General features: G+C 45.7%; 1 protein-coding gene and 1 long non-coding RNA gene across 2 annotated transcripts in view; one reads left to right on the top strand and one right to left on the bottom strand.

Annotated features, from left to right (window-relative positions):
• Positions 1-15,259, bottom strand: part of ABAT (4-aminobutyrate aminotransferase) — a 79,995-nt gene extending 64,736 nt beyond the window's left edge. Inside the window, exon 1 of the mRNA XM_010962217.3 lies at positions 15,120-15,259. The gene's annotated coding sequence lies outside the window, so the exon portion shown is untranslated. The remainder of the gene's footprint in view (positions 1-15,119) is intronic.
• Positions 15,260-15,400: 141 nt separating this feature from the next.
• Positions 15,401-18,196, top strand: LOC141573850 (uncharacterized). Its single transcript, XR_012500178.1, has 3 exons — positions 15,401-15,506; positions 16,114-16,303; positions 17,053-18,196. It is a non-coding gene; the product is annotated as an uncharacterized LOC141573850 (long non-coding RNA).
• The last annotated feature ends 2,344 nt before the right edge of the window (positions 18,197-20,540 follow it).

The raw sequence follows: 20,540 nt of genomic DNA, 5'->3' as shown, positions 1-20,540 counted from the left end.
CAGAAGGATGAGCCCATATGGGGAGCACGGTTTGCACGGGGAGGGACTAACGGAAATCTGTAGTCTGTTTCCACCCAACCCCCAACATATCCCAACATGCAGAGGAAAACCAGTCCTTATTCCAAAACGATGCCATCTCGCCAGGCTCTGAAACCTCCCTTCATGCCGTCTTCTTCATTCTTTTGCCAACAATTCCTGCCTTGAAAATGTACTAGGAATACAAGAGATACCTGGATTCATGAAAACACCATCAATCTTGTCGGCTCTGTCTGGGTCTCTCATCCCAAAACAGGGACAGGTCCATTTAATGAGGTTTTCAGTGCTAGTGTAGACAGAGCTCCCTGCCTCTCCCCTAATTCCATAAACACCCAGCAGACGTACATCTTGACATTTTAAAATCTTCTCAATTACTCTGCTTGGTGCAGAAAGAACCAAAACCCCATTCTGGCTACCAAATTTAAAAAGCAGTGCCAAGGATAGAATGAGGGTCACGGTCATCATCAGTTCAGATAAGGGCACAGATCTGGGGACATCTCGAAATCTGGACTCAAAATACTGTTGTAACTCTGCAGGCGAAATTCCTGAAGAATCTAGATCCACTATTTTGAAAAGGAAAAGAGACCATTTGAGTTGAGAAAGTAAAATTTGAGGAGAGCTGGAAATTGTCATGTTTGCCCTTTGGAAGCTTAGGTCTTAGGCAAGTGACGAGCTCTCTGAGCTTCTGTTTTCTCATCTGTGGCATGATAATAGATGCCCTACGGGGTGATGAGTCAAGATGCTGATGAATGAGGAGGAATGACTCAAGTCCAGGGTGCAGGGCCCGGCACCAGGCCCACCCCATAAAGGCCCAGCAGGCAGGACACGCTTGACTGGCTGGGGACAGAAGGGTTCCAGACCCAGTATTGTGCTGGGCAGATGCAGCTCCCGGAGGAACTCGGGCTGACTGCAAGGAAAAACTTGCTTCCACTGCCAGCAAAACCAAAACGCTCTGTGCCAGGAACCATGGGATGAGGCTACACAGGACGGATGTGTTACTACAGAGGTTGCCACTCAGACAGATTCTCCTGCAAAGAAGCAACCCTCGGAGTACTGAGAAGGCGTTTGAAATTGCCCTTAATCTGAAATAGTCTTGTTATTTTCTTAGGGTAGTTGTTCTTGGTATAAAAGAACAGTTCTTGAATGTGGTTCAAAGGCCTTGAGGTCTGGTTCCTGACCTTTCTATCCTCCACACACACCAACTCCCCCTTCTCTCTGGGTTCTGCCACTTGGATCCAGTGTCCATCTCATGCAGGTTTCTATGCCAAAGCCTTTGCAGATTCTGTTCCTGTTGCCCCAAATGCTTTTCCCTTGCTTCTGATTTCTTAATTCCTATGAACCCTTGATTTCAATTCATGATATACCTCCTCTGGGAAGCTTTCCCTGATCTTTCTCCCACTAGATTAATCCTACCCCTTACCCCCTGCCCACACACACTCTCAGCCCCACACCCCTCCCTCTTTGTGGCACCACATTTACATGGCACCCCTGTTGTATAATCATTTGATTCATGTCTGATCACTTACAAGACTGTAGACCTATGTTTACGCCTAAGATCGTACCCCATCATTATACCACTCAGCACCACATTGGGCCCTCAATGCGTACTGTTGAATTGTTAGTAAAAGTGTTGATCGGTTCAGTCTCTTTAGAGGCAAACTGGAATGTTCTATCATATTCTAAGGCTACGGTGGTTAAGACAACGTGGCATGGGGGCAAAGGTAAACATGCTTACCAATGAAACAGAGAGAGAACAGGAAAACAGACCTACACTTAAAAGAACACTTGCTTTGCCACAAGGTGTCAGTGATACTGGGTCGATGGAATTAACCACATGGAAAGAAAACTTTATCATGATCCTACTGCGTCTAATATCTAAAATGCAACCCCAGGCAGACTATAGAGGTTAAGCTTGAAAAGCAAAATGTGCAAGCTTCTAGAAAATAGAGGGGCAGTGTGAATGACCTTAAATTTCTGAAATAGAACACAAAAAGCATTCACCAGGGAAGAAAAGATTAATATGAACTATGTAAAACTTTTAAACTCCGATAATCAAAAGCCACCATTAAAAAGTAAATTCACGCCACAGGGGAAGATCTGTAACATACAGCTGGCAAAAGGGCCATTACCCAGCATGATCAAACAAACAAACAACCCCAAAAACTCTTACAAAGCTATAAGAAAAAGAAAATAGGCAAGTTCAAAGAAAAAACTGGACAAGAGTTCTTAACAGGCACTTCATGAAGCAGGAAATCCAAACGGCCAATAAGCATATAGAAAAGACGATCGAGCTCAGCTGGTTAGTAGAGAAATTTTAAAACCTACTTCGCACCCACTGGAATGGCTAAAACACAATAGCAAGTGGAGGTGCCGGGGCTGGTGAGGATATGGAGGAACTGGAACTCCCACACTGCCGGTGGAGTCTAAGCTGGGCAACCGCTTTGTTCTAGAATGCTCATGGCAACTGCATTTATAATAGTCTTGCTATGAACTGAATTATGTTTCACATGTCTAGTTCCTGGCTCCTCCTACCTTTGTGACCTTGGCCAAGAAATGTAACTCTGATTCTGTGTCTTAATCCCCCTCAAAAAAAATCCTTCCCAACGGGATTACTTAGAGCATTAAATGAGATGATCCAAGCAGAGCCCAGTGCCTCGCAGATGGAAAGCACTCTCACTCTCTTCATACAATCTGATAACCACCAATATGCTGTTTCCAAGGGCAGGACTGTTGCCACTTTACAGAGAAGGAAACTGAGGCCCGCAAGTCATACCTTGAGGGTGCTCAGGGAACAGCAACACAGCTGCTTTCCAAATACAGGACTTTATCCTTGACCCCGTAGGAGCGTCTAAGAAACAGACCCCACCCAAGCCCATATAGCAGGACTCAAGGGGTCGCACAGGGTCGAATCTGATCATTTACCGCAAATGATCTGAGTTGCTGGTGAGCGGAGGCTGCCAGCAGGACGTGTCTTGGACCACCAGCTTTACTCAGCGTTTCTTGACTTTCGAACCCTGCTTTCCCTGCTGTGATCATCAGGGGTAAGACATTATTTTTTCCATTGATTGATCAGTAAACTGAGACCAGTGAGAGCAGTGGGCACACCCAGAGGCACCCATGCGGTTTAGCTGGACAGCAGGGTCTGGGTCTGTAAACCTGGGTTTCTCTTTAGACTTGACGCTTCTACAATAAGAGTCCGGGTGAGTTAGTCATCTTTCCTTTTTTCTTGCTTTTTTTGTTTTTAATTGAAGTATAGTCAATTTACAACGTTGTGTTAATTTATGGTACACAGCATAGCGGTTCAGCTGTACATACATATAATTATTTTAATATTCCTGTTCAGTATAGGCTATTACACGGTATTGAATATAGTTCCCTGTGTTATAAAGTAGGACCTTGTTTTTTGGGGGGGGTTTTCGAGGAGGTAATTAGGTTTATTTATTTACTTATTTATTTTAATGGAGGTACTGGGGATTGAATCCAGGACCTCGTGGATGCTAGGCATACACTCTATCACTGAGCTACAGCCTCCCTCCCAGGACCTTGTTGTTTAAGCCTCCATTTCCCACCTCTGCAAACTGATCAGTCTTTCCTCCTTGGGTTGTTGTGAGCAATGAAATAAGTAAACACACAGAAAACCCTTAGACTAGCCCTAGCTTCCACTGAATGTTCAGCAAATTTGAGCTGCCACTGTTTATGGGTCATTGCATTAGGATGGGCAGAGCTTGAGATGAAACTCCGTCCAGGGTCATTCTGAATGTTTTCTCTTGTTCCTCTAGCTTATCATTACCCTGACAGCCCAGCTCTGGATCCCTTCTGGACCTTGTCCCCAGGACAGAACGTCTGTGCTCTTCCGTGTGGGCTCTTGTTTGAGTCCTGCTTTCGGCCCCTGGGAGAACTGCGCACTTAGGACTGGGGCAGGATGCCAAGCATGCAAATTCACATGCAGGCAGTAATTTGTACAAATGCTCCTTGGTGTGCTCATTTCCAGCCTGTCCCCAGAACGGCGCTCAGTTTGCAAAGCCAGCAGAGAGCTATTTACAGCTCTGGGCAAGGAGAGGGGAGGCAGACTCTGATCCCACATGGGAACAGCCCTGCGAGGTGGTGGCTTGCTCTTTTGGCTGCTTTAAGAGGCTGTTTGGCCAATCTTGCCCTGAAGGAGCTTCGAGGTCCTGAAAGCTTTTGATAGAAGGCCAGTGATCTGCCCCAGGGATTGTCTGGTTCCCTCAGGGAACCCACACTCACAGGCAGAGGAGCAGTGTCCCTGGGCTCCCACCAATAGCTGCCAATGGACTCTAAACATCTGGAGGAAGGGATACAGGAGGCTGTCAAAACCACGGACAGCTCTAGCCTCTGACGTTGCTCTAGGTCATGAGCTGACAAACTATGGTTGGAAGATGGGGGACATCTGGCCCTCCAGCCTATTTCTTTAAATAAAGTTTGATTAGCACACAGACTCGTCTGTTCATTTATATTTCATGGTACAGTCGAGTAGCTGTGATGTAATTGTGTGACCCCCCAACAAAGCCTCAAATATTTACAATCTGCACCTTTACAGAAAATATTTGCTGAGCCCTACTCCGTGTGACGCCCTCACCATCTCACCTTTTAACAGGCTTCTCTGTCTGCTCGTCCTAGTCAGCCCACTCTCTACCCAGCTTCCAGAAGAGCATTTCTCAAGTGCTAATCATATCAGGTCACCTCCTTGCTTAAAACCCTTCCAGGTTCCCCAGTGGTCTCTGGGTCAAGTCCAAACTCATTATTAAGGGTCACCTGCAGCCACATGTAAAGCAATGAAGTTAGAACACTCCTTCACACTGTACACAAAAATAAACTCTAAATGACTTAAAGACTTAAACATGAGACAAGATACTATAAACCTCCCAGAAGAAAACATAGGTAAAACATTCACTAACACAAATCTCAGCAATGTTCTCCTAGGGCAGTCTGCCAAGGCCATAGAAATAAAACCAAAAATAAACAAATGGGACCTAATTAAACTTATAAGCTTTTGCACAGCAAAGGAAAGTATAAACAAAACGAAAAGACAACCTATGGAATGGGAGAAAATATTTGCAAACAATGAAACTAACAAGGGCTTAAGTTCCAGAATATATAAGCAGCTCATACAACTCAATAACAAAAAAAAAAACAACCCAATCAAAAAATGGTCAGAAGACCTAAACAAACATTTTTCCAGTGAAGACATACAGATGGCCAATAGGCACATGAAAAGATACTCCACATCGCTAATTATCAGAGAAATGCAAATAAAAACTACAATAAGGTATCAACTTACACTGGTCAGAATGGCCATCATTAAAGAGTCTACAAGCAATATGTGCTGGAGAGGGTGTGGAGAAAAGGGAACCCTCCTACAGTGTTGGTGGGAATGTAATTTGGTGCAGCCACTATTGAAAACAGTATGGAGATTCCTCAAAAAACTGAAGACAGACTTACCATATGATCCAGCAATCCCACTCCTGGGCATATATCATCCGGAGGGAACTCAAATTCAAAAAGATACAGGCCCCTTAATGTTCATAGCAGCACTACTTACAATAGTCAAGACATGGAAGCAAACTGAATTGACAGAAGACTAGATAAAGAAGTTGTGGTATATATAATATAATGGAAAACTACTCAGCCGTTAAAAAACGAAATATGCCATTTGCAACAACATGGATGGACCTAGAGATTATCATACTAAGTGAAGTAAGTCAGACAGAGAAAGACAAATATCATATGATATCACTTATATGCGGAATCTTTAAAAATGACACAAATGAACTTATTTACAAAACAGAAACAGTTAGGGGAGGGTATAGCTCAAGTGGTAGAGCACATGCTTAGCATGCAACAAGTCCTGGGTTCAATCTCCGGTACCTCCTCTAAAAAATAAATAAGTAAACCGAATTAACCTCCCCCCCACAAAAAAACCCCAAAACCAAAACCAAACAAACAAACAAAGGAGTTATCAAAACAGAAAGAGACTCAGTCATAGAAAACAAAACTATTATTTAGCGGGTGGGGTGGGGGTAGAGGGATTAATTGGGATTTGCAGATACACACTGCTTTACATAAAACAGATAAACAACAAGGTCGTACTGCATAGCACAGGGAACTATATTCAATACCTGTAATAGCCTATAATGAAAAAGAATAGGAAAAGGAATATATATATATATATATATATAACTGAATCACTATGCTATACAGAAACTAACACACCAGTAGAAACCAACTATACTTCAATAAAAAAAAGAAAAGAAATAAAAGGAAAAAGGGTCACCTAGCTGTCCATGATCCAGCTCTCCTGAAGCTTCCCCTCTCCTCACCCACCCTGTGCTCCACAGAAGGCCTCCTCCATCCTCTGAACATTGGTTTTATAGAAAAAAAAAATTGTATCTCAATGGAAAACTATGCATTGTTTACATACAACACATATGTTCATTATCTTCAAGCTGTTTCTCTGCAAATCATAGGAATCTGATAGATAAGCAAATTCTGTCTTATCCAACACTTTTTTGCCTCCATTTGCAATGCATTTCAACATTCCTTTACTCCACAGACAATTTTGCTTCATTTGACTTTTCCTTTGAACCAGTTCTAACATCTGGCTCTCTCATTGAGCTTAACAAAATCATTGACAAGTGCTCATTCTTTTATCTGTATGGGAGCCATGATTTTATCCTTTTTTTCTGAAGATTTTCTTTTAACACTTTTCCATGAAGTCTCTGAGGCCCTGCTCATGATCTGTCTGTCCAGAACATCTTTCCTACCTTTCCTTCCTTTTCCTCCTAAAATTTCTTTCCCAGCACCCCCAGGGACAGGGACAGGGAACACCTTCCTTCTCTGAGCTCCAACCTCTATCCACCCACGCCCACCCACCTGGCACTCATCTCACTGACTGGTACTTGTTGATGGGCCTGTCCTCTGACAGCTAGCCTAGAAGATCCTCCGGAGTGGTAGCTGGGACTTCATCTCTCCCTCACCACACACACACACAAACACACACACACACACGTACTGTATGGGACAAATGAAGTTGTGTAATAAATTGGCACACTTAGGAACAGATGAGTGCAGATGACTAGACTGTCCACCTGGATAGAAGCCACTAAGAGGGAGACCTTGGCCAGAGAGGGTACAGCTCAGTGGTAGAGCGTGTGCTTAGCATGCACGAGGTCCTGGGTTCAATCCCAAGTACCTCCATTAAAATAAATAAGTAAATGTAATTACCCCCCCACCAAAAAAAAGAGGGAGGCCTTGTTTTCCTTGTTAATACCACACACATGATGCCGATGTCCAGCATCTACAAAGCACTCAATAAAAAAATAATTGTTGAGTAAATGAAAAGATACCACTTAAGTTCCTGTTCTTGGCCTATTTTAAAATCATCTCCTGGCTCTCCACATTTGAAGAACAAACCTTGTAGCCTCAGAATGCTACCCTCCCACCCCATATTTTCGTGTGTCACCACTATGGTGTTTCAGCTGCATGAATGATGGCCATTGTTCTGTTCTGTTTCATGGTCATCGGGCGACCTTGGGCAAGATGCTGCCCCTCTGGTTTTCCGGTGGGAAAAGCAAGGTCAGTTCAGGCATTCCAAGAGGTAAACTACATCAGGCAAAGACATGCATGTCTAGTAATGCTCTCAGGATGTTCCAGCCCGGACACCATTTACAGGGTAGCAGATGCTGTCAGTGTAACTCATCAGCGATGCTACGAGGAGTTAGCTCTGAGTTGTGAGGGTTGTAGCGATGTCCTAGGATAGGCTTCCCAAACGACCTGAAGGTGCACACGAACCCCTCACCCCACCAGGATATTGTTAAAATACACCTTGTGTTCTGTAGGCCTGAGTGGGGCCCAAGAACCTGCATTTCTAACCAGCCCCCAGATGCTGTCATGCTGTTGGGAGCTGGACCACACTCTAAGTGGCAAGGTGCTAGGGCACAGTGGGTCCCAGCTTTGAAGGAATTTGCAATGCAACTGCTGAGGGACAGATTTCCAGCATGTTGCTGATAGCCCAAGGCAATAAATGCTAGCCCCCAAGTGGGAGATGTTGGCAGTTAAGACTGTGAGACTGAGAATGGACAAGTTGGCGAGGCTGGGGAGGTCTCGTGCAGGGTTCCCAAAGGACACGGAAACCGGGTTGGGAGCATCCTGCCAGGCTGGTGATTCTCCTGAATCATCAATTCTGGTGGTGGAACCCATCAATCTTTGTTTTAACACACCTTCCAGGGGATTTCTGATGCTAAAGTGTGAGAACCATTGTGCTAGGCAGAGAGAAAGGGGTAGACTGTTCCATTTGGAAGAACAGTGTTCTGTTTCACATAGTAGAGCTTCAGGCACATGTCCAGACCCTGTAAACTGCATTCATTATTTCATCCATCTACCCACTCATCCAACATCCAACAAATAAGTCCTAAATGTCCACTCTGTACCCTGTTAGGCACACGAGATATAACTTAAGTTGTAGATACACACTTATCTAAGCCTCTAAACCAGTGATGCTCAACCAGGGGCAATTTGGCCCCTTGGGGGACATTCGGCAATGTCTAGAGACAGTTTTGGTTGTCATAACTTGGGGGAAGACTATGCTGCTGACGTCGAGTGGGTAGAGGCCAGAAATGCTGCTAAACACCCTCTCTTGCCCCAGCAATGTCAATAGTGCTATTAAGGAACTTTGCTCTAAACTGTGAGCTCCTTGTGGGCAGGAACTGTATTGTAGTCACCTTAATATCCCAGAGTCACAGGGTAGTGCCTGACCCACAGGAGCTGACCAAATGTTTAAATGCAAGAGGCAAACGGTGACACAAAGATATACTTATGTATATAAAGAATTCTTAGAACTCCACAAAAAAAAGACAAGCTACCAAATTCGAAAATGGACAAAGGGCCTGAATGGACCTTTTTCCAAAGAAAATATACATGTGGCCCACAAGCACATGAAAAGATGCTCAACATCACTAGTCACTAGGGAGGTGCAAATCAAAACCATGAGATACCACTTCACATCCACTAGAATGACAATAATAGTAATAACAGTCATCAGAAAATAACAGGAGTTGGCCAAAAATGTGCATAAATTGGAACCCTCACACATTGCTGGTGGGAATGTAAAACGGTGGAGCCTGGCAGTTCCTCAAAACATTAAGCAAAGAGTTACCATACGACCCAGCAGTTTCACTCCCAAAAGAATTGGAAACCAGGTCTTCAAACCAAAACTTGTACAAACATGTTCATAGCTGCATTATTCACAATCATCAAAAGTTGGAAACTCAAATGTCCATCAAGATGAATGGACACCCACTCCCAGGCATATATCCTGAGAAAATTCTAATTCAAAAAGATATATGCACCCAATGTTCATAGTAGCACTATTTACAATAGCGAAGACATGGAAGCAACAGATGAATGAATAAAGAAGTTGTGGTATATGTATATAATGGAGTATTAGCCATAAAAAAGAATAAAATAATGCCATTGGCAGCAATGTGGATGGATCTAGAGATTATCATACTAAGTGAAGTAAGTTGGGCAGAGAAAGACAAATATATGATATCACTTAGATGCAGAATCTAAAAAATGACACAAATATATTTATTTACAAAACAGAAATAGACTCACAGTCATAGAAAAAAAACTTATGGTTACCAAATGGGGAAGGTGGGGAGGGATAAGTTAGGAGTTTGGGATTAGCAGATACTAACTAATATTTACAAAATAGATAAACAAGGACCTAATGTATAGCACAGGGAATTATATTCAAAAGCTTATAATGGAAAAGAATACGAAAAAGAATATATATAACTGAATCACTATGCTGTACACCAGTAACACAATATTGTAAATTAACTATACTTCAGTAAAAAAATTTTTTAAAAAGATGAATGGATAAACGGTGGTATATCCATGCAATAGAATATTATCTTGCCATAAAAAGAAATGAAGTACCGATACATGTTACAACGTGGAGAAGCCAAACACAGTAAGCCACAAATTGGATGATTCCATTTAAATGAAATATTCAGAATAGGCCAACCCACCGAATCAGACTAGTGGTTGCCAGGAGATCGGGAAGGGAGAGTGACTGGGTACCAGTTTCCTTTCAGGGTGATGAAGGTGTTCTGGAACTAGACAGCAGTGATGGTTACACAACACTGTTAATGTATTAAGTTTCACTGATTTGTAGGCTCTAAAAGGATGAAAATGGCATATTTTATGTTACATATATTGCACAATAAATGCTCATTGAGTGTCTCCTGTGTGCCAGGAACCGTGCTCTGCATTCAGGACACAAGGACAAATGAGACATGGAGGTGTGAGCACAGAAGGGGTGAAAAACCAGCAAATGGCCATGGACCCAAGGAAGCCCCGGCTGTGCGTGCCAGGGGTTGAGAGGAGAAAGGAATCTCCAGGCTAGGGGTGGGGAGGCTCAGGGAGACAGCTTTTGAAGGAGGAGGGAAATTTGTCCTTGGTGAGTCGACCCCATTACTGAAGGAATGTGTGATTAGAGGCCAGATTAGGCCACACAGTCCTGTGATGGGGAAGACAATGCCTGGAGCCTCCAGAAAAGCAAGGCTAGTCAGACACAGGGGAGGAAGGAGGAGAGCAGACACCTTCAGAACTGCCTCCCGGGACTTTCTGCTGGGATGCAGTGGAGGGAGGGGGGGTTGATGATTCAGCCAGCTGGGCGTTCTTGAAGCCCTCAGGCTCCCCAGCTGTCACTCACCCGGCCTCCTGGCACGGGAGGGTGGGGGGAGGCAAGCAGAGAGATGGGGAGCGCCAGGGCTCACATCACTGAAGTGGGATGAGGTACCAGGTGTTTGAACAGGGTTTCAGGTAATCCTCACAATAACCGAAGAGGGTCTACTATTTCCCCTCCTTTTTCTTTTCTTTTTTCCCTTTCTTTTTTAAAAAAAACTATTATTGCTTTTTCATTTTAAAGATGGGGAAATGTGACACTGAGAGGTAAAATGGCCATGGCCTGAGGCCACCATGCTAGTGGAAGCCCAGTTCAGCTCTGGTCAGTGTGACCTCAAGACCCACAGAGATGCTGGCAGAAGGAATCCCCCAGGCCAGGGTAAAGGCTGAGTCTGTGGCCAAGAGGCCTCAGGTTCCTGTCTCCTGGCCTCTGAACCCTTAGGAAGCTCAAAGGCCTGGCTTTTGGCTACCAGCAGCTTCTGCAGCTGCAAGAGCTCCAGCCTGGGGAGCAGAACTCAGGCTGGGCCCCCCCCGCCGAACGTCCCGGTGGGGGGACCCCGAGCCAGTCTCAACCTCGGAGGGCTGTGCTTGGTTTTGGCTTGTCTTTAATGCACGGGAAGCTTGCTAGAGGATTCCTTTTCTTCTTTCCACATGGATGTAGTCCTAACTAGCCATTTTCATTTGAATTTATGTACACTTATTAAAATACTATATATATTGATCTTGTGACTTAATTGTTTTCACTAAATAATGTCTTGGAGATCTTTCCAGGTCAGGAATGCAGCTCTACCCCATTCTTCTAAAAAAACAGCTCATTTCCCCATGTAACGTAACCTCTTCCCATCTAGGATTGCAAAGCCCTCTGGCGAACATTCTTGGGGTTGCCCATTGTGTGCACCTGTGAGCATTTCTACAGAAGATTCTTAGAAGTGGGGTGGCTGGGCCCGAGGGCATGCAATTTAAATTCTGAACGAGACTACCAAATTATATGCTGAGAAGGCGCCAGAACTAGGTTATTTCTAAAACTGCGGCATGAATGTTTCTTTGACCTCTAGCAGGGAAGGAGGTAATGCCTTTAGAAGAGTCCTTTAACCTCTGTGAGCCTTAGTTTGCTCACCTGTAAAATGGGAAACCTACAGTTTAATATACATGATGGTGCTCCAGAGATGGTGAAGTCCTGCTTAAATGTGTGAGATTAAAACTGCCCTTCACATAGGGAGGCTCAACAGTGGGACCCCACCTCCTGCATGATGCACAAAGCAGAATGAGGAGCCCGAGCAAGAGGGATGCTGTCTCACGTCAATCATCAACTTTGTGCCAGGCACATATATTAGACTAGCAGCTCTCAATGCGGAGGTTGGGGGGATTTACCCACTAGGAGACATCTGGCAATGCTTGGTTGACAGTTTTAGTTGTCATAACTAGAAGCAGTTGCAGCTGCCATTTAATGGGTAGAGGCAGGAATGCTAGACATCCTACAATGCACAGGAAAGCTCCCCACAACACAGAATGATCAGCTCCAAACGGCAACACTGCTGAGAATAAGAAGAAACCCTGTTCTAGACCGAGCTCTTATCTGATGCCCACCCCCCAACAAACCCAATTCAAAGATGAAGAAACTGAGGCTCAGAGAGGTGGATGACCTGCCTAAGGCTTCCCAGCCAGCAGTAATGGGAGTAGACTTCCAGCCCCATCTGACTTTAGAGTCTGCGGTGCATTCTATACACTGCACTCTCTCTCTGGGAAGACATCACCCTTGTCTCCAAGCAAGGGCTGAGGGTCCACTGCCTTGGCCCCTGGCACATTATCTATGATGCAGGCTGTAAGTTTTCCCTTAAAGCACAACCTCTCGACCCAGTTTTAGAGGTTTTATGACTTGTAATCATAGTCACTGCTTCCATCCATTTGCTGTGTGCTATGCACTTTACAAAGAATTAACTCAGTTTACCCTGATAAGGACATCGAGGGAACTGAGTTACAGAGAGGTTACCAATTCCTCCAAGACACACACTAAGTAGCAGACCTGGGCTCTACACCCAGATAAGAGGTCCAGAGATCGATCCCTCAAGCCCACACACTGTGGTTCCCCCTCATACTCTGAACTTTCACCTTGGCACCTTGCATTTGGATCCCTGTTCTGAACTGGAGCATGACAGCCAACCCCTTAGCTGGAGACAGGGGGAGTCCCACCTCAAGACCCTCCCATTTGTAGGGAATTGGTCACTGTTGCCCCGCTGGGCGTCCAATGCCTCAGGAAAAGCAGGCTCTGAGCTGGGATGGGAGATTGCCGCAGAGAACTTGGGGCCAGAGGGAGTGTGCAGGGATCAAGGCGGGGGGTGGGGGTGGGGCCCTGGGGGAAGGTGCCCTGACTTCCTTGAGCCCTGTCCAGAGGGCCTGGAGCAAACCTCATCTAGCAACTGAGATTCCTGCAGCAGTATCGGCTCCAGACTATCACAGCTGATCTTATTCACTATCCTGGGTCCATCTGGATTTTGGCAAGTCTAGATTTAGCAGTGGACTCAATCAAAAGGTCACACGGGCTGAGTGGGGAAGTGTAACTCCTGGGGAATAGATTCTACAAGGTGGCCTGCTGGGGGGCAGCGCTGAGTTCCAGCTCCAAGCTGCCTGACATTGGCAGAGCCTCCAAACCTCCTCTGACCAGTGGGGACAGCAGTGTCTGGCAGTCCTGGTTGTAAACGTGAGGACAGGAGGTAGTGTCCGGGGGATCCCAGCCGCCCGCGAGCCCCAGAGAGGCTGTGACTAACTTTGCCACTCATTGGCTGGGTGACCTTGAACAAGTCTCTTCCCATTTTTTTTGCCTCTGTTTGCTCAACTGTCAAATGAAGGAGTAAGATCTTTGAACCTCAGTCCCTGGGAGGCCTAAGGACTCCAGACAGCCATTTCTCTTTCCCGGGGGCTGACCTCTTTGGGCATCCAGGACACAAGCCTCTCCTTACTCCACATCTCTGGGCGCAGCTCAAAAGAGCAAAGCAAAGCTCCTTGTATTATTTCTTTTCCCTGCTGCCAGCCCCCAACCTGGCCAACTAGAGAAGAGCAGCTCCCAGCCCTCCCAGGTCACCAACATTCTGTCCCTTGGTCTAGCTTCATCCAAGGCAGCCCAATGGATGGTTCCAGCAGCATCCGTCTTCCTTGGCCAAGGGCCTAATTCCACCAGGCAATGCCCACAGCAGCTGGGGGGCAGGGGGCAGCCCCAGGGAGCAAAGTGGGGCCCTTCTGTCTGGACTGATACCCCCTTCTCCAGGAAAGGGGTTGGGCTGTCTCAAGGGAGGATATTGTGAACACAGTCCTGTGTGCGTGTGTGTTGGGGGGGGGGTTCCCACTGGTCCTGCTGCCTTAGAGGCCATCTCTGTTGGTAGAGTTTAGAGGCTCCTGGAAGGATCTCTAGGCTCAGGATCCCAGCTTTAAGGGTTTCAGCCTTACTAAACCTTCTTACTAAACCCAAGCCTCTGGTCTTATCTCTGGCTGGGGTGGGGAGGAGGGTGAGGAAAGGTGAGATGCAATCAGGTGGAGAGGCAAGGTGGGAAGGATGGGATTGGGAGAAGGGGGGGTGCTGGGATTTGAGTGAAAGGGTTAGAGAGGAGTGGAGTGAGGTAGGTGACTTGGCCTGGATGGTAAACAGACCCTTGCCCTATTTCTGAGTATGAAAACCCCTCCTCTTACATTTTTACTGGAGAAAGAGGGGGAATCCCCCAAATGCCTTTAGTGCAGAGGAGTCGAGGCAACCTCTCTAATGGATGGGGGTGGGGTGGGGGTGGCGGGGGATATCATCCACTTCTAAAGGCAAATCGCAGCCCAGTTTCTAAGGTGGGGATGCAGGGAGCTCTGCACTGGGTTTGAGGGTGACATGCGGTCTCTGCCCAGGGATATCCTTGTCTTAGGGAGGGGCTTATTTTCTCTTCTGGGAGCTTTCATTTTCCCCAGAGGGAGTGCACCGTTATCTACGAGCTGAGAAGGGAGGGTGGGGAGAAGATATTCAAACTTACTTTTTTAGACTGGGGAAAGGGGCATTGGTCTCCAAAGACATAGGGGTTCCTAGATACCCAGGGAGGCTGGAACCCACTTTTGAGGGGCACGTTCCATTCCAAAGGGCAAACTAGGGAGGAGAATCTTCTCTCTAGAGCCTGGGGCCAGGAAGGAAGGGCCCATTTCTGAAGGGAAAAGGAAACTATTTTGCTCTCTGGGAGGTGGGAGACGCTCTCTTTTCCGGGGAGAGGACCCGTGCCTCGGGAAGATGAGGCCCCCGTCTCTGTGAGAAGATGTCCCGGTTTTGCTTCCTGGGGGCAGGGCCGAGGGATTCCATCTCAGCTCCCGCGAAAGGGACCGCCCCACACGACCTGGCGCCAGGTCCTTACCTTCAGGCCCTAGCTCCGACCCGCGGACTCCGACCTGCCGGGCTCCGATTTGCCAGATCCGCGCCTTCTGCGCTCGGGCTGTGTCCAGGCTCTGCCCCGCTTCCCCCAGCGACTCGCCGGGCTCCTTGGCTCCGTCGAGCCGCACTGGCCAATCAGAGTTGCCGGCCCCGGCCCTCGCTCGTGCCGCAGCCAATGAGTGTGCCCGCCACGGGCCACCGCCCCCGGGAGGGAGGGGGGGGAGGCGGGGCGGGGGTAGAGTCCGGCCTCCGGGGGCGGAGGAGCCGGGGGCCTGGAGGAGGGACTGCGAGGGCTGGGAGCGAGGATTCCGGTTGTGGCAGAGGCGGCGAGGAGCCCCACGAGGCCGGAGGAGAGCCTATCTAATAGCGGGTAGGGAGCTCGTCTCTAAAAGGGGGCGGCTCTATAGACTGATTTAACCTAGAGCTTAATCACCTCCGCCCCTTTCCTGGACCCTTGCGGCTGCGGGCGAGTGTAGCTGCCCGCTCTGCACCCGCGCCTCGAATCCCGGGCTCTGGAAACCTAGAGTCACAGCCAAACAAGGTTCCGTATGAAAGGGAGGGGAGAGAGCATCATGCCCTGGCCTCCTCCTCCCTCTCACGCCCCCAACCTAACCTCGCCCAGTCCAGTCCTGCTGTGCTCAAGGCCCTGTCACTCAGCAGCCTCCCAGCTGCCTTTCACTTAACACCTCGTTGCCCAACCAGCCCCGGAAGACGAATAGCTTGTGCATGGTGGGGGCAATGCAAAGAGCAGGCAATGCAAAGAGCACTGGACTAGGAGTCCATGGTACCTTCTCTATGATCTAGGGCAGTTCACTCCACCTCCTTGATCCTCAATTTCCTCAATAGTAAATGGAAGCAGTAGTGATAGTACCTCCTTCATGGGCATAAATGAAATGGTAGATGTGATGAGGGTGCTTTTATAAAAATTAAGATGCTGTATGAAACCTAGTGAATACTAAAGTGTGAATGACTGATAGTCCTGTAGCTTTCTAAAAGTATTTGGAAAGAGGATGCATTACTTCAGTGGTAAAATCAAAGACACAAGGAACTACCCATCAGAACAACATGAGACCACAAAGTGCTCATAATGAATGGATGAATGGAGACTCCAGACCTTAAAAGGCCAAGGAAGAATACAGCCTGGTTTTCCCCACTCAGCCTGATCAGGTAACTATTTCCTTAGTCTGCTAGCATCTTGCAGAACACTGAGGTCCTTCCTTCCTGCCTTCCATGAATCTAGGCTGCCCTACCTCTGACTAGGTGAGCAGGACTATACTCCTAGGAATTGAAACAGATATAAAGCAAATAAATAAATTTAAAAGCTGCCAAACAAACCATTTGCCCCACAGTGTGGTCTGTGACTGTAAGGACTAAAAAGAAGCAGTAAGTAAGAAATATACAAAGGAAAGGACAGAAAATAAAATTGATCCACAGTTCTGCTGAAACTGACAGCTTTGCCAATCTCCTTGGTATGTTAACCGTGTCCCCTTGCAGAACTTTACGAGGCCTGGGTTATAAATCGGGCAATTTTCCCTTAAAACCTAAGCCATGCAGATAGTCTCTTTTACTGCCCAAGACCTGCCCACAGAAATAAAATGGCCAGTAAATGTGGGAGGAAATAAAGTTTCTCAAAGAAAGGCAAGTTAAAGAGATGGAAAGTTTCATCCATCAAAATGGCCTCATTTTTATTATTATAATGACCATTATCTGTGGAGGTTTGAAGGAAGTGGACAATTTCATGAATGTATAAATGATCAAAGCTTTTCTGGAAAGAAACTTGAGTACTCCTATTTAAAAAAAATTGTTAAAATGAGCTTACCCTTTGACTTAGCAGTTAAACATCTGTGAAATTACCCTAAAACAATGAATGGTGCAAAAGTTTAGTGACAAATTTACTGTCGGTTTGTTTCTTGTAGCAAAAAACTGGAAACAACTTGAATGTAGGACGACAAGGAGGCGGAAGGGACATCTGTTGCATGAAAATGAATGCCTCCAATAAAGCACAGGTGTTGAATGCTGAGTGGCACAGAACTGTTTTGACTATTGAATGGTTGACTCAAAATAGAGTGAACAAAAGATAATCACCAAAAACTTTATCTGATATTGTTCTATTTGTGGTAAATCTATGTAAGTAGATATGGATAGATAAGTGCTGTCCAAGAGAACTTTCTGTGATGGGGGAAACGTTCTGAATCTGTGCTGTCCAATATGGTAGCCACTAGCCATTGGTAGGGATGAAATACTTAACATATCACTAGTCGACTGCAAAACTGAATTTTTAAAAACATCTAACTTTAGCTTTAAGCTAAATAGTCACACGTGGCTAGTGGCTATCACACTGGACAGCACCAATATAGATACATGATAGACAGAGATAGACAGACTGAAAAAAGAAATGCCCACTAGTAGAAGTAATTATCTTTGTATGTTGAAATTACGGATGATTATAATTTTACTTTATCTGCAAGTCATTGATTCCTAATTATTCTATCATGGATATATATTGCTTCTGTACTAAGAAAAAAATATTTGAAATGAAAAACAAAAAAATAAAAGTCTAAGCCAAATGCAATGCACTCTTTTGTGTGACCTGCAAGCTATGATAGAAAATGGGTTTTACATGTTAAATGGTAGGAAAAAAAATCAAAAGAAGAATAATATGTTGTATCACAAGAAAACTGTATATAATTCACATTTCATTGTGCACAAAGTTTTACTGGAACACAGCCACACCCACTCACTTATGCATCGTCTGTAGCTGTCTTCTGGATACCAAGGCAGAGCTGAGGAGGAGTTAATTAAGACAGAGACCGCACAGCCTCCAAAGCCAAAAAGATTTACCGTCTGGCCTTTTTTAGAAAGTTTGCCAAGCCCTGGCCTAAGGCAGTCGGAGAGACAAAAAGTGTGCAGAGCCATCCTCATTCATCTGTTCCTTCCTTCATTCAACTACATACCGAGCACCCACTGTGGGTTAGGCCCTGGCACGGGGCACACAGGAGGAGCCGTGCTGTTTCTGGTTAAGAAAAGGTGTGAGAGGGATATTTAGGTGCTTTTGCAAGCTGGTTCTCAAATAGCTTCATTGTGACACTTGGGAAGAAAACTGTCAGCAGGTGGAGAAAGCCCTTCTCTCGTTAGCTTCGCTTGCGTGTTCTAAGCGCCACGGTTTTCCTGTGGGGATGCGTGGGGCTGCAGGTGTCTTCCAGAAGATGCTGAGCGTGTTTTCCGGAGGCTGGCTGAGGCCCAGGATGGGAGCTCCTTCCAGGAAGGCAGCTCTGGCTGGGAGAACTCCCACTGCAACTTCGGAGAGGAGAAATGAGGACAGTGGAGCCTCGTGAGGCTCTTGGGGCACCAGCAGCCTAGGCAGGACAGCCTCTCAGTGATCAGCAACCCATTGTACAGAAGAAGAGACTGAGGCGCAGAGATGAGGATGAGGATCTGGCCTAGAGCCAGATTAGAACGTGTGCCTTATTTTTTAGCTCTGTGCTTTCTACCCTCTCTGCTTACAGAGTAATAAAGGGATATCATAGAGGGTATGTGGTTATGAGGGAAAAGGGATCAGCTTGGGACCTGATACTGAATTCCTGTCTCATCTCCCAGTGGTCATGTGATACTGGACAAGTCATTTACCCCCTCTCAGCCTCTGTTCTTTTATCTGTAAACTGGATAATTAAAGTATCTACCACAATATCCACATGTAAAAGAATCAAGTTGGACTTTTACCTCACATCATATACAAAAATTAACTCATAATGGACCAAAGACCTAAACGTTAAGTCTTAAAACTATAAAACTCTTAGAAGAAAACACAGGGGTAAATCTTTATGACCTTGGATTTGGTGATGGCTTCTTAAATATGATACCAAAAGCATAAGAAACAAAAGAAAAAATAGATAAATTGGAATTCATCAGCATTAAAAACTTTTATGCATCAAAGGACACTACAAGAGAGTGAAAAGGCAACCCACAGAATGGGAGAAAATATCTGCAAATCATATATCAAAAGAGAGCCTAGTATCCAGGATATATAAACAACTCTTACAACTCAACAACAAAAAGACAAAGAATCAAATTCAAAAGTCGGCAAAGGACTTGAATGGACGTTTCTGCAAAGATGATATACAAGTGGCTAGCAAGCACGTGAAAAGATGTTCAACATCATTAGTCATCAAATCAAAACTGCAATGAGATACCATTTCACACTCACTAGGATGGCCAGGATTTAAAAAATGGAAAAGAACAAGTGTCGACAATGATGTGGAGACACTGGAACCCTAATACACTGCCGATGGACATGTGAAATGAGCAGCCACTATGGAAAACGGTTTGGTGGTTCCTTAAGTTAAACACAGAGGTCCCATATGACCCAGCAATTCTACTCCTAGGTAGACATCGATAAGAATCGAAAACAGGTGTTCAAACAAAAACTTGCATGTGAATAAGCATAACAGCACTACTTCACAACAGCCAAAAGTGCAAACAATCCAAATATCTGTCAGCTGATGAATGGATAAACAAACTGGGGTACGTCCATACAACGGAGCATTATTCAGTCATGCAAAGGAATGAAATGCTGACACTTGCTACAATGTGAATGAATCTTGAAGACAAAAGACTACATACTGTATGGTTCCACTTATGTGAAATGTCCAGAATAGGTAAATCCATCGGGTCAAGAAGCAGACTGGTGGTTTCCAGGGGTTGGAGGTGGTGGGCATGGGGAGTGGCTGCTTAATGGATACGGAGTTTCCATTTAGGGTGATGAAAAAGTTCTGGAACTAGATAGTGGTGATGGTTGCACAACACTGTGACTGTGCTTAAAGCTATTGAATTATACACTTTAAAATTGTTGAGATGGCAAATGTTGTTATGTTATGTGTATTCTGCCACAGTAAGAAAACAGTATCTCCCATAGTCTGGGGTAAATGAGAGAAGGGCATTCCTGGCCCCTGGTGGGTATCCAACACTGGCAGCTGTGGTTGCTACTAGTTTCACCGAGTTCCCCACCCGACTGCGAGGGGTTGGCCAGAGCTCATTCATTCACTCGTTTAGGATCTTATCTGTTCATTCGTTCATTCAGTCAGTCAACAAATACGCATTTAGCACCTACTGTGTGCCAGGTGATGAGCCGCTCCTCACTGGGGATTCGAGGTCCTGCCCTATGGGGCGTCCATGCTGGTGCTGGGAGGCAGCATCTAAAAAAAGGGCAAACATGGGAGGAGGGTAGAGCTCAGTGGTAGAGCGCGTGCTTAGCATGCATGAGGTCCTGGGTTCAATCCCCAGTACCTCCAGTAAAATGAATAAGTAAGTAAATAAATAAATAATTTAAAAGGCCAACGTGTAAATAAGGAAGCTAGTTCCTGACAATAAGTGCTCTGATAGAAACAGAAAATAGGGAAGTGTGCCC

The sequence above is a fragment of the Camelus bactrianus genome, chromosome 18 (genome assembly GCF_048773025.1).
Source record: "Camelus bactrianus isolate YW-2024 breed Bactrian camel chromosome 18, ASM4877302v1, whole genome shotgun sequence".
Lineage (NCBI taxonomy): Eukaryota > Metazoa > Chordata > Mammalia > Artiodactyla > Camelidae > Camelus > Camelus bactrianus.
This window is presented reverse-complemented; position numbering and strand designations above follow the sequence as displayed.